Below are 13,620 nucleotides of genomic sequence, written 5' to 3'. Positions count from 1 at the left end.
TTTATGATTTATTTGATTTCATGTACTTGGCGTAATTTTTTTACTTTTTTGAAGTTTTTTATGGGGTTTTTCTGTTACTCGAGGAAGGGTCGAAAGAGTATCTTCTGCTTAGAATGCTTAGATCCATCGCTATACTTGTGTCTTGGATGTGTTTCAATGAGGAATGTCCATTTTTCGTGATCCTGCGATTTGTAGCATATTTTGCTGGTAGCAACTGGGACTACAGAACTGTCGAATCACAAAGGGTTACAAAGTTCAAACGAATTTTGTTCTATTTAATTTTCTCGATAAAGCTGTTTTGTGACATTCCCTGTTTTTCCCCTTACCCTTCAAGTGTACAGTAAACTTGTTGCTACCACGTCAGTTGAAACGCGCATCAGCCATATTCAGATCCAAAGACAGGGTCAATTAACTCGAAGACTTGCGGAGCGTAGAATACAAAAAGCAGGGATGTTGTTTTATGCGAACGCAGCCTCCCCTAACGGTGCTAGCAGGCAACCGCTAATATCGCCATATAATCTGTCGCCGTTCCGAATAAATAACCCGCTGCGAGGCTAATAAAATTCTTCGGCTGCGAAATTTTGTCGACAAGGCAGCCCTGCGCGACGGTGCTCTCCCCGACAGAAGCTTTCCCGCGAATAAGCTTCCACGGTGGCACGGGATGCTGTCTGTATAAAGACACATGGCTCGCGCGTCGCTTCATTTGTCTTTATATTAGCTGCGCACGCCGCTGGAACGCTATAACAGCGTACCACCCTCTTCCTTGCTCTGCCACCACGACACATTCACGAACAACCGTCCTCCTTCGGGAGCAGACTTTCCGCCTGCGAATCTACTCCCTCGTGGAAGATCGCGTCAACCCCTAAACGCTCGCTCTTCTTTGCGTGGGTGGAGGCGTTTGACGCTTATCGACGTAGCTCGCTGGGGATTTTATGCTGCCTCGCAGGAATGCCATAAGCGCGAAGGCAGAGTTTAGAACGATGACACGGACGCGGAGGACAAAACGGACCTCTTCGACGACTTCGAAACCGGCTTCGAATCTACCGCCGCTGTTCCCTGGTCGCGTCAAGGGATAAAACGACACTTCGAACGCATGGCTAAGAAGCCAGCAACCCGGCTGTCCCTCGTTCCTTTGCATACCCTTCACTTTCGCGCACTGTCTTCCGCTATCGTGGCGTACAGAAGGCAATAACATTTTTACGAGCCACGAAACATTTATTGCCAGCTCGGTGCCACCGCCGCGGCGTTTTATCATAGCCATTCCTCCCGTTTAATGCTTACTTCCCCGCTTAAGGACGCCGCGAGCGGCTTCTGTGTATTTTTCGCGGTTGTATATCCTCCGATTAGACACCGGGCAACGACGGTGTCTGCCGGCGCGCCGACGAGTTCATCAATTCCCTGCTCCTTTATTTCTCGAAACTACGCGCACACGGCCCAGGGTGATTAATCGGCTCGTCCCGTTCACCTAATGAAACACGTTTGCGTTCCTCCGCTCGCGTGCGGTTATCGGCTGTCCATGTGGCGAACAGAGTGGTCGGAGGCTTTCTTACGACCGTGTTTGAAGAAACTAACGAGGGAGCTGGAATCAGCGGCGAGGGTTCCGAGGCGAGGCGACTTTACGCGCTGGATAGAATCGCTAGGGTGACGCGTGATGATGGATCCGAGGGTAAGAATGTTAGGTAAAGTGTTGATAGAAGTTTCGGTTCGATGTAGATGGACTTACGGAGGCGCAAGGTGCATGGACTACATGGTTGCAAGGCGCGTGGCGTTACAAGCGCATCTCGTTGTAAAAGCCTCGCGGCACATGCGCCAAAATTAGCAGCCGGCTCTTTTTGTCCGAGGAACATCGACTGCAGCCGCCGCTTTAAAAAAAAAAATCGTGAGTGATGGCCACCCTCGACTTTACCGTTCCGCGTTCCTCGTGTTTTAAGTGCTACTTTGGACGCATGAACACCAGAGGTTTTGTTTAGTAATTTTGTTCTCTTAGGTAATGAACTCAATAGGAAATCGGATTAATGGCATTTGTTATACATCCTTTGAAGATTAAAAAGAATTTCTTATCGAGAAAAGGATGGTGCTGGAGCCGCTACGAGGTGCGTCCTGTAATTGCGCGGATCTCAGAGACTATTCACCCGATTGACTTGAAATTTTTAGACAATCTTCCTTTTATGTTAATCTAAAGAAGTACACGCGGATTTTACGATTGCTTGAAAATATTATCAGCTGCAGAGTTAATCGTAAAGCACCCAACGGCGCAGGGATTTCAGCACATTTTGTTGAAAAAAATAAAGAACAGTTTTTTTAATCTTCAAGATTAAACGTATAATAAACGATTTTCTATCGAGTTCAATATTTTAAAGAAATAATTGCTAAACAAACCTATGATTTTCATGCATCCAAAGTGGCACCACCCCTTCAAATGGGAAATGGGAATGGAATTATTGGACGGGCGAATTTCATGAAGCTAATCGAGATTCCTCATCATTCGCGGCTGAAGGAAGAAGAAATGACGAGAATTTAGACGCGCAACTAGGATATCTGGACAATGAAATGGAACACGAGTCGGGCAACGCACGCAGCTGAATCGAAACGAAACGTACGCGCATCACGTGGCAATGATGGATATTACAGCGTATCGGGGAACGATAATTAATTGCGCGGATATGGATTACACGAATTACACGGGCGCGTATTTCCACTCAATAACACCGGCGATCGTGGCAGCGATGACGATCATCATTATAATTGCGATCGCAGAGCTACTGTTACGCACAATGCACCTGCGTATTGTTAAACCTCTATCACCCAACTGGGGAATACGGATACTGCTTTTAATTTGTTAACAAGGGGGATGGAATCATATTGCGAAATACTAGCTGTGCCGTTTGTCAACAAGAATGGTGGCTTGTGAACGTGGTAGCAGCTCCTCTGAAATTAAATTTCACTCACTCGAGGACGACCACCTTCTTTAGTTGCCACTTGAAGCTTTAATTCCTGGTTTCAAAGAAACTTTAAAGCTAAAGACACTCGATGACTCCCTCAATACCTTATCCTTGCTTTCTTCTTCGAATACTTTTCGCAAGTATGTATTATACCTACCGAACTTCGTGGCATTTGTCAGCTGGCTTTCAAGAGAAACCCATCGAAGGTTTATTCTTGCTAAAACTGGACGCCCAGTTGGTCGAATTCTATCCGTTTTCGGGGTTGATTACAGAGAGAGAGTGAGCAGGCGAGTGGCTGGATTGGGGCAGGAAAGTAGGAAAATTCAACAGCACTCGGGGACGATGACGACATGCCGCGGCCAAATCCGCCGACGGGTGCAGCGCGTTCGTGTTTAATGAACGGGGCTAATCTCTCCTCCCCCGTTGGAAATGCAACGCTAACAGCGTGCACACGCCGGGAACGGCAACTCGTTCATCGCTGGCAAATTAATTTGACCAGCGCGAATTAAACCTCAAGTATAAAGCTGGCGAGCAGAGAGGGCAGCGCGTCGACTCTGCCAGCCCCCATTAATGAGTTCGAGGGTATAAGCTGGCCTACGCATTTCGCCGATCGGATCTCTCGCCCCCGTTTCGACGTGTCCAAACTTCCCTCATTCCCCAGCCGCCTCCTCCTCGCCAGCTAAATTCGCGACCATCCGAATCCCATGAAATTTCCGTGGCAATCTCCTCCAGCTCCCATTCATGGTGTTCGGCAGTGACGAGAATGCTTCACGTCCAGCTCAATAATTTTACTAATTCTGTTACTTGCTATCTAGGTAACAGCGAATTTAACATTCTCATGCATACGCAAATGATTCTCTTCCTAAGAAAAGCGTAGAGCGCGCTTCTTGGTTCACAATATGCAGCTCTGACTGTATAATTCCCGTTACGCACGGTCTCCGCGCGTTTTTTCCGATGCCCTGGCAATGAGAGCGAGCAATTGGCACCCCTCACGTGCAGAAAACTGCGCGGACGCGTGTCCCTGTCGGGGAGAACGCAGTGGAATAGAAAAGGGAAGAGAGCAGCGGCGCTCGCGGGGCCGTTCTTCATCCCGATACGTTTTATGTGTGGCGGAATAATGAAATGCTAACAGCCTGGCTACGTTTAGCATATTGTCGCGGCCACAATGGCAATTTGCGTGATATATCTGCCCGTTTTCCTCGGGACGCGTTCAAATGTACCGGAATTAACCGGCCGAACGACCGCGGAAGAGCCGCGTATTTCGTGGCGGAGACGGGGCTTGCCAAAAACCGAAGGATAAATAATTCCTTGGGATTCTAGGAAACGCGGGAGGATATGCTGCTTGGAGATGCTTCAACCCTCCAATTCTTCAGCACAGATTGCGTTCTGCCTGCGTAAAAGAAATTCAAGTCTTCGATTCGTCACATTATTAACGTCTTTTCAGTTTGATCCGTTAGAAACCGGGATAAAAAGTATTTCTAACTATTAACAGCGAGTGAGAAAATCGAAATCAGACTCCCACGAACTCTCCCCAACACTGTTCACAATTCTCCCACTTCTTCTCTCTTGATTCACCGCGACACCGCAAATTAATCGTCGCGAAACGCCAAACAATTCATCGCGACGTGCCAGAGGAAGTGAAAAATTCGCGGCAGGCCGATTAGAACCCTTCGAGAGCGGGGCGCAAAGATTATTTGCGAGACATAGAGCAGGGTCCTGGGTGGACGATAAATATCGCCGTGGCGACGACAAAATATCGCGAAATAAGAAAGGTTCGCTGAGCCCGGGGGGTGACAGACGGCACCCTCAGGAGCACTAAGTCACGGGCTATGCTAACTTTCGGCCTGACCGCCACCCCTCCCCATTTCCGACCGATGAAATAATATCACCCCGATTGCCGTCGGTCTTGATCCATGTAGCGTGAAACGCCCCGGCACTCTCGGGGCGGAATATGCGGAGGGATTCTTCGGGAATAAGTCGGCCACGAAAATCGCGAAGGGATGTTCACGTTTCTCTGGCTCGGAATCCTGTCTCGCGACGGTGCAACATCCTCGGGGAAGGGTTTTCCATTTGGGAAAAGTTTTTCTGGCTCCTGTTAAAACTGAATAGGGTGGATGCACGGTTTGTGGCCATTGCTCTGTTGTTGGCGATGTGCAGACCCTAATTATCGCGGTTTTCTAATTCTGAAATTTTTTGCAGATCATAATTATGTGGAGAATTTCACAGCGTAAGTATCTTGTTCATTATAGCACCAGAAATATAAGGTCACGATTATTGCTTACACGGAAAAATATTAGATATAATTTTTTACTGTTCTTGTAATAAAGGTGAAGTAAAATACGGTAAGTAAAATTCCCATATATAGGTACTGATCAAAGTAATTTAATATAGGTTCTAAATTGTGGTAGGTATAGGTTAAATGTAATTTCAAATTCATTCCGAAAGAATGAAATTATTAAATTAAATTCACTATTATGAAAAAAATTATGTGGCAAGATAAAGTCCAGTATTTTAATAAATTTCCCATTTCTGGCTATCCTGTGGCCAAAACCGATACAATATGCAGGTCACCCCACGGGAAGAAATGGAAAATTTATTAAAATATTGTTATATTTTCTGCCACCATGACTTTTCCATGCCGAAATCCTTAAAGTGGCCATAAATGATGCATTTATCCTATTCACTTCTTGCAATTGATTGAGATCGATGAGAAGCAATAGAATGCTAACTACATAGTCTGTCGAAAGTAAAAGAGGAAGGTAAAAAGACAGCAGGATGACAGAAACAAAAGAGGAATGGGATTAGCGACGTGGAGCCAGTGCAACCGTCCGGAAAGTGTCCGGCGGTCGTCGACGGCGGACGTAAGTCTGAATTATTTAGGAAAATTGTTAAAAGCCGCAGGCCCGGGGATTTCGAGCCCGTGGGAAATGGTCGTTTCCACAGTTGAGCAGAAAATTACTCGATCCCTCTTTCTTCTCCCTTTTTGTTTCCGGTGTTGGCTGGTTCCGCGTGCAGGAGCGCGGGCGGCTGCTCGAACAGGTAGCCGAAAGCCAGGCGGAGGGTGCTTTTTAAATCTCATTATTACAGCTGGTGGGCAATGGGAAAAATAACCGAGGGTCGTGTCGGGGGAACGAGGTGGAGGACTTAATCCTACGGGTTCGGCCGTAAAACGACGATCGCGCCTGCATCCCGCTCGGCTTTCCAGCTAGCCACGCGCTAGGGATTTCTTTTTTAATGCGATAAGGAGAACAATGCCGCGATATTTCGCGTCCTCGCGACCGACACGCCCTCCGGGACTTAATAACTCGCCCCAGCTCGCTTGTCGAGCGAGAATGGAGCCCCTCGGATATCGGGGGTGGAGGAGGAGCGTTTTTAATTCGGGGAAATCGCACACGACTGGGGGATGATTTCGAGCGGTCCAGCTTCTTTGCGCTCTTTCGCCTGTCGTCGCTATAGATTTTCTACCAAGATGAACGTAGCGCGACAAGTACTAATTAATCTAGAGACGCGGTAGCGCCCGACGCCAAATACATGAAACATACCCTGTATATGTCGACTGTCGCTACCGCTATCATTTACTCGTCGCCCGGCTATTCCAACCTAATGTCTCATCACGCCCGCAATATTTTCTAAATTTAAAGGCATTTTTCTTATGTAAACCGCAAATAAGCTTTCGAATAAGACCAAATTCAATAAAATCGGTCCACGCATGACAGAGGTATCGTTATTTTTATACCAGCGAACTATTTTTAATTTAGAGTTTTTATGGATCTTGTAGAAATGAAGTGGACGCAGGGGCTTGGATAAAAATGAAGGAGATGCACCGGCTTGGATAGATAGAAATGAAGGGGGTGCACAGGCTTGGATAGAAACGAAGGAGACGCACAGACTTGGAAGTTGCCCGGAGAAGGTTCAGAGAAGCATCTTCTTTCGCACAAGTTTCTGGTAATTTGTCAAATCAACTAAGGTAAATCGACAAAATTTGTCAAAAGACATAGCATTAAGAATTAAGAAAAAAGATTATGGTGGACTGCTTGCAATGTAGAGCAAGTCACAATAGTGCAGAAAGTACGCTGAAAACACATCTCCCTTGATGCTTTTCAATTTTTTGTGAAAGACATTTGTAATACTTTAATTAAAATCCACAGTAGTTGCCAAGCTATTCATTAATTCATTAATTTCTTAGGTTCCCATTAACAATATTTCAATTCACTAATGAACATACTAAACTAACTTTATTCCAAAACCAATAAATTGTGTGATGAAAATATTGGATCTCTTCGTTCATTTTCACTGAATTATTACCATTAGCATTTAAATTTCCTGCAACAAGACTTTCTGCAATACGCTCTCACCTCCTTCGGACATATTTTGTAGTCTCTACACTTATAATAGCAAAATGCCACTCCATTTCTATATAAGTTCTACGTTAAGTTGTAACTAAAATCAGTAAAATGTGGATTTTATATATTTACATATAATCGAAGCAGAAGATGATACAGTGTGATCTACGTCAGAGCAAAACAATTATTGTGACATAGTATTATATTAATAATTAAACGATTTTATTAAACGATTTTATTCAGCTTCGATGCTCTGTTTTGTTCTTGTATGTTTGCTTCGTATCTGAAAACTCAAATTTAAACCAATTCCACCAATCCACTGAATACGTATAACATAATTTACATATTTAATCAATGTCAAAGGTGTGTTTAATTAGAAAATATTTAATAAACTTAGAATGCACGGTACACCATATTTACTGTTAAAGATAATTCGTCAGATAATTTGTCAATTTAAAACTCTGCCAATATGAATACACTTTAATTATTTTGCGTTTTTAAATAATTCTTATTCATTCGCACCTTGACCTTGCCTCGCCAGGCCAAGTATTTCACTGAAAGTTTTTTTTATTTATTTTGTAATTATTATTATCTTCTACTTTTTGTGACTTATTTGATTTCATGTACTTGGCTTATTTTTTTTACTCTTCTGAAGTTAAATAGTTACAGGGATCGGCAAATGAAACTGCGAGGCAGAGTGGAATGAAGACACCAAGGGACTGGCGCTATTTGGCAAAGGGTTAGGAAAATAATAACAGTAATAATCGTAAGGCGATACCGAAGGAAATGTTTCGCGAGAGATGGGTGATAGCAGCTGCCCGCGGGCAAGGAGCGAGATCTCGCGGCCCATCTTGGCCAACGCCGACGGTCGGGGCGAAGGCGGCCAAAAAAATGACTAGACGTTTTAATAGAGCGAGTTTTCATCTATCGTCCCTATTCATCGGCAATTTCCGATTGAGTCGCCGTCCCCGGGGGATCGATCGCCATTGTCTCGGCCCGAGACTTGACTTTTCATCCTGACGCGGCCACACCTTGCGATCGGCGATCGTTCAACGAAAATGAAGCATAATAGCGTAATGGTCGATGGAAGCCATTCCTCCTACGAGATCCTCCCCGAGAAATACTGCCGTTGCACGCGACACGTGACACTTTGCCCGTAAAAGCCTCCTGGCACGAGTTCCAGCATTAAGGATCGGCTGGATGGCGATATCGCTCGCGGCTTTGGATGATTGCCTGTAATGGCCTATCATTTCCAAGTGCAGGGCGTGGGTGTACAGTTTTAATTGCATTTCGAAGCTTCGAGGTACGAATGCCGGAGTCAAAACCGAAACGTAGCACGGCAAAGCTCCACTTTCTAGATTGGGAAGCCTTGAAAAAGAGGCGAGCGGCATGTGGCAGGCTATAGTTTAACCTGCTCCACTGTTTCTCCCTGTTTTCACAGAAAAAGAAACTCAGAATATCTTTCCTCGAGGAGTCCGCCTCTCCTCGAATCGTTTCGTCGCTACAGCCACTGCTCCCCTACATTATTATAATTATTATCAGCTCGAGGAAGTTTGCATTTCGTCGATTTCAGCGAGTAGCACTCAACCCCGGTCGTCGGAGCCCCTGATGGCTTCCTGACACGGGATGTTCTTTCCTGGTAAACGTGCCTCCTGCCTCGCGAACGGATCGTGACTCGGAGCCTTTCTCCGAGCGTTCGATCGGTTACGCCCATCGGGGATGATTAGGCGCTGGTGGATCTCGCGAAGGACGACTCGACGCGTCGACTTCACCTCGGCGAAAGGACAACGCGAAGTCAATGGGGGTTGCTTTCGATCAAGGAACTCGACGCGCTTGCTGCGCACCCTTGGAAAGCTCTCGTCGGAATCGATCAGGAAGTGGCATTTTTAGCCGATCCTAATCGAGAATTAATTACCCGAAAGTGAATTCGGGAGACGGAGGACACTGTCGAGTCGCTCAGCGAGCTTCCCGCGAACCAGCACCGCCACAAATTCAACGAAGTGTTAACAGCGCGGCAATGCGAGGAATGCATTCCCTGGCGCGGGGAAAAAAATGTTAATGACGCTAAGCGGCCGCTCGACGGGCAAACGATCGGGCGAATAGACGGACATCGATCCCGGAGCAACGATTGTGCGGAATTCTCGCGAGGAGAAAGGTCCCCCGATCGAAAGGAACGCGCGCGGGCGCACGCGTGTCAGCAGCGGCGGATAAATAATAACCCGTGCCAATTATGGAATTCCGCCGCGCGGCGGTTTGCATCCGCGGAATTCCCGCGGGTGGAGCAAGGACTTCGAGAACGAATCGAAAGGTCGTCGATATATCGATATATGCATTGCACGCGCCGACGGCAGTATCTCGGGCTGGCCGCCAACGAGTGTCTTAAAAGGAAAAAATCGGCGGAAAATCGATAAGTGAACCGGTTGATCGGTGACGTGTCGATAGCCGTGTTCAACGATTTCGTCGTTCGCCACTTGATCTATGATATCGTTACTTTCTGACATCGATTGCTGTCCTACAGTAGAACAGCCAAGTATTACGCCCACGTTCCGCGTATTCATTGAGCAATTCCACTGCGCACCGAAAATTCATGAAAATTCGCTGCAGCGAGGTATTAAACGAACAACCAGCTCGCTTAAAAGGTTCGAGTAAAGGATCGTGTAATAACACGATCTTTGACGGATGATTCACTAGGGTGGAGCTTAAAAGCTACAAAAAATATTTTTTTATCAGTCTTACCACTCTGATTTGTTCATTTAGATGTACAAACACTGTATAGAAACTTTGGACAATATATTCTTATGTTTAGGGGCAGCTGAAGTGAGTCAAAGATTATAGAAATTATGAAAATTCAACATATAATGGCCATATTTTAATTTATACATTTACATTACATCACATAATTGGTTAAATTTATTGTTCACAGAGGCCCAGACACGAGGCAGTCTGTTTCCTTCTGTCAGGGTACAATCTATCGATTGTTTTACTTAAGGGGGAACACCATTGTGAATTTTATTCAGGAATAATTTACAATTTTTATATAATATTTTTATTACCTACCTTTAGTAAAATGTCTTAAGCGACTATTAAAAAAATGAATAGAAAAGCAAGCATAAATTTTAATTGTAGTATATTTCTAAGTGTAGTTCCCGCCGCACGTACCGATTTTTGAACAAATTATTTTTGCAAAAATAGTGCGCTTCAGAGAGAAAGTTTCGAAAATCCGCGAATAAGATGGACAGTTTTCCGAGCGTATTTCAAAAAATTTATTTTAGATCAAAGAATCCGTCCGTGCAAGAGAAACTACACTCATATAGCTTATAAAAAAAAAAATGAAATTTGATTTCGGACCTGCAGCTCCATAGTTACACATCCTACCAGCGCGCGTGAGGGGTCTAGAAGATTAATTAATATATTAAAATGTATGCATGTTTTTCTACTCATTTTTAGCATAGCCTCTTAAGACAATGTACTAAAGGCAAGTACGTAATAAACATTTTATATGAGAACTGTAAATTATTTCTAAAAAAAAATTCTTAAAAATGGCTTATTTTTCCAGCCGTCACAGTGTTGTTCCCCCTTAATTATACGTCACAATGGTTTCCTCAGTTTCTATTTTTCTTAATGACCAAATAGATGCATTTGAAAAACTTTCTAGTGTTCCATGCTCTTCCATATAATTATGAGGTAGGTACATTGGGAATTTCACCATTATGAGCTACACCTAAATATAGATCAATTGTGCTGATATTCTCCTCGATTTTATTTTCCATAAAAAAGGAACAAATCGGGATGGTAAAAAGATCACATTTCCGTAGCCGAAAAACAAACTCCACCCTGATGATGCGCGTCAGGATCGAAGGATCCAGAGGATCGGGCACGAGCGTGAGTATCTAGGGACCCGTCGGTTCTCAGGAGAGCCTTGGCGCTCCGAAGGGAGCTTTCTCAAATAAATCGGAATTTCAAAGGGATATTAAGGATGCGACGCGGCCAATAAGTTCCGCGGCTCGTGTTCGCCACGGAGACCCGTGCACCGTCCCCGCCGATGAATTATGAACGTACCCGCGGTCTTGTCTCTCGCGCCTACTGCACGCACACGCGGGCACCGCGTTCTCTGTTTGCACGTGCGCCGCGCTAAACGAATAATAAACACGTGTACCGTCTATGCGTAATAGTCACGGCTGTGCATACTTCATTGGGCGGAGGTCGACCCGCATAACTCGCTCGCGGGGCCTAGTGCAGGCTGCCGCGGGATTCTTCGGGGTACTTTCGAGTTCGCTTTACTCTGATTCGAGCCAATTGCACCGAGCAAAGCTGGTTGAGTCACTGGAGGCAATCCATGCACGCAGATGCACGAGGTAAAAAGTTGATACTGTTCTAAGTAGACCCAACGCGATATTAATTTATCGGAAGGGCAGAGAGTAAATTGCGAGGGAGGACTCAGCGTCCCATCCGCGAGTCCGCGGTCTGACAGAGGGGTCAGGAGGGCCAGGCGAGTCGCGCCCCGGCTCTTTTCGGCTCGGGCTCCGATCGAGTGTAACGCCAACCCCGCCGGGCCCGGTCGATGCGTGATATATCGGCTCGTAAAAATCCCCCGGGAATAAAATATCTCGGCTGGATCTCGGGGCGAAGGTCGGCGCGGCAGAAAGGGCCCCTCGCCGCGGTGCAGCGCGTTTATGGGTGACCAGGTACACGTATGCATCGGCCCTCGCACACGTACCCGTAGGTGCGAACATTGTTAACAAGTCCCGTATTTTATACACTCCCGGTGAAACAACGAGCCGGCTGCTGGCAAGGGGATCCAGCCAGGGGTGCTCCGTCACCCTCTTCCTCCATTATTATTTCACTTCGGCCTCGATCATTTAATCGGCTTAATCCTTTAATGGCTCTCCGCATATCCTTGTTGTGATCGATTTTCAACTCTCCGATCATATTTCTGTAAGCTGGAGAGTCTCGATGACGTATGGCTGGAGAACTTTGTGGTGCAGCTAACGTAGATAAAACGATGAATCGTTGGATCGCTGGTGCCGATCGTGTCAGGAGAATGTCGCGATTGATCGACGCGATAGGCAGCGCGAGAAACATGGAAACGCGGAGACGCATCCAGGTCACTCGGTGCATAAATCGCGCGACCACGGCGCGTCAGATGTTTCGCTTGAATAATCGTAGCATAAATAAAAGGCGCCGGGGGGATCGTCGAACGCCGACGTCCATTAACGCGTGTTAGGACGACGTTAATCCGCTGAAACGTATTTAAATTCCCCCGCTTACGTCGGGGCGACCGACAATGTAAATAATTCTTGATCGATCGGATATCGATTGCCGGCGCGAGTGGACGATCGGTGCATTTACATATAGATAGCGCTGTCAATGTAAATTATTACGGCCATAACCGACAGGTATATCAATTTATCCTCGTTTCGGGCTCTTTGTTTCTCCTTTTTACCGGCGCGCGCGGGTACGTTTCTATCTCTTGCCGGACGTGCACGCGATAAAAATGGACGACGACAATCAGCGCGCCGGGATTGAGAACCCTGCCTCGGACGGGCGACGATATTTCGAGAGGCTGTTACCCGAGCGGCCATAATTTCAAGCATAAACACTGATTTGGCACGAGCACCGTGTCCGACGCGGGCCTCGCGCTCTTTTTTCACCGCGCCGTTATGGAACAATGAAGACTGTTTACCGTGATTAACTCCTCCCGCGAACGAGAGCGAAAAGCCGACCGCGGCCATCGATTCACACTTCGCGAGGAGCCAACTTTAAAAAGCGACGGGGTGAGTCACGAGCCGCGAGAGTTTCGCCTCGCGATCGATGTTAAATGTTAAATGGTAGCGCAGAATGGTGCTAAGACGTAGGATCCAGAGATCTCTGAATCGTATCTAGATACATTTTCCATCCTCATCACCGCGGAGCACCGGATCACCACGTTTCCTATAGTAGCACTCAGGCCGCCCTCCACTTCTGTAACCGTCTCAAAACGCAATTACAGTCCTCGTAACGATCGTTCTCGTTACGGACCACCAACTATGATATCGAGTCCGCGGCGGAGTCGAAGGTATCTCGGCTCCGTTGGTATTGGAAAAGCTGGAGAAAGAGCCGCTGATCAGCGGTAGGGTGGGACCTGCAGGAGAAGAGAAGCTCGAGCGTTAGCGGAGCGGAGCCGTGTCCAGCGTGTTGGGGGCCACCGGTGCAAGAGAATCCGCGGCACTTACCGTCGATTCGCTTTATTTTACCCAAGTGCTTCCGGATATTCCCCGCGCGTGGTGCTCGGTCAGGAGGCTAGGTTAAGGAGCAGCAGAGGCACTCGCTCGCTCCTACTTTCTCCGCGAGTCCAG

General features: G+C 46.6%; 1 protein-coding gene across 1 annotated transcript in view; it reads right to left on the bottom strand.

Moving 5' to 3' along the window:
- Positions 1-13,620, bottom strand: part of LOC143367276 (uncharacterized) — a 256,180-nt gene that overhangs the window by 167,324 nt on the left and 75,236 nt on the right. The window lies entirely within an intron of this gene.

This window comes from Andrena cerasifolii, chromosome 3 (assembly GCF_050908995.1).
Source record: "Andrena cerasifolii isolate SP2316 chromosome 3, iyAndCera1_principal, whole genome shotgun sequence".
Classification (NCBI taxonomy): domain Eukaryota; kingdom Metazoa; phylum Arthropoda; class Insecta; order Hymenoptera; family Andrenidae; genus Andrena; species Andrena cerasifolii.
The sequence above is the reverse complement of the archived record's forward strand: the minus strand, read 5'-3'. Positions and strand labels throughout refer to the sequence as shown.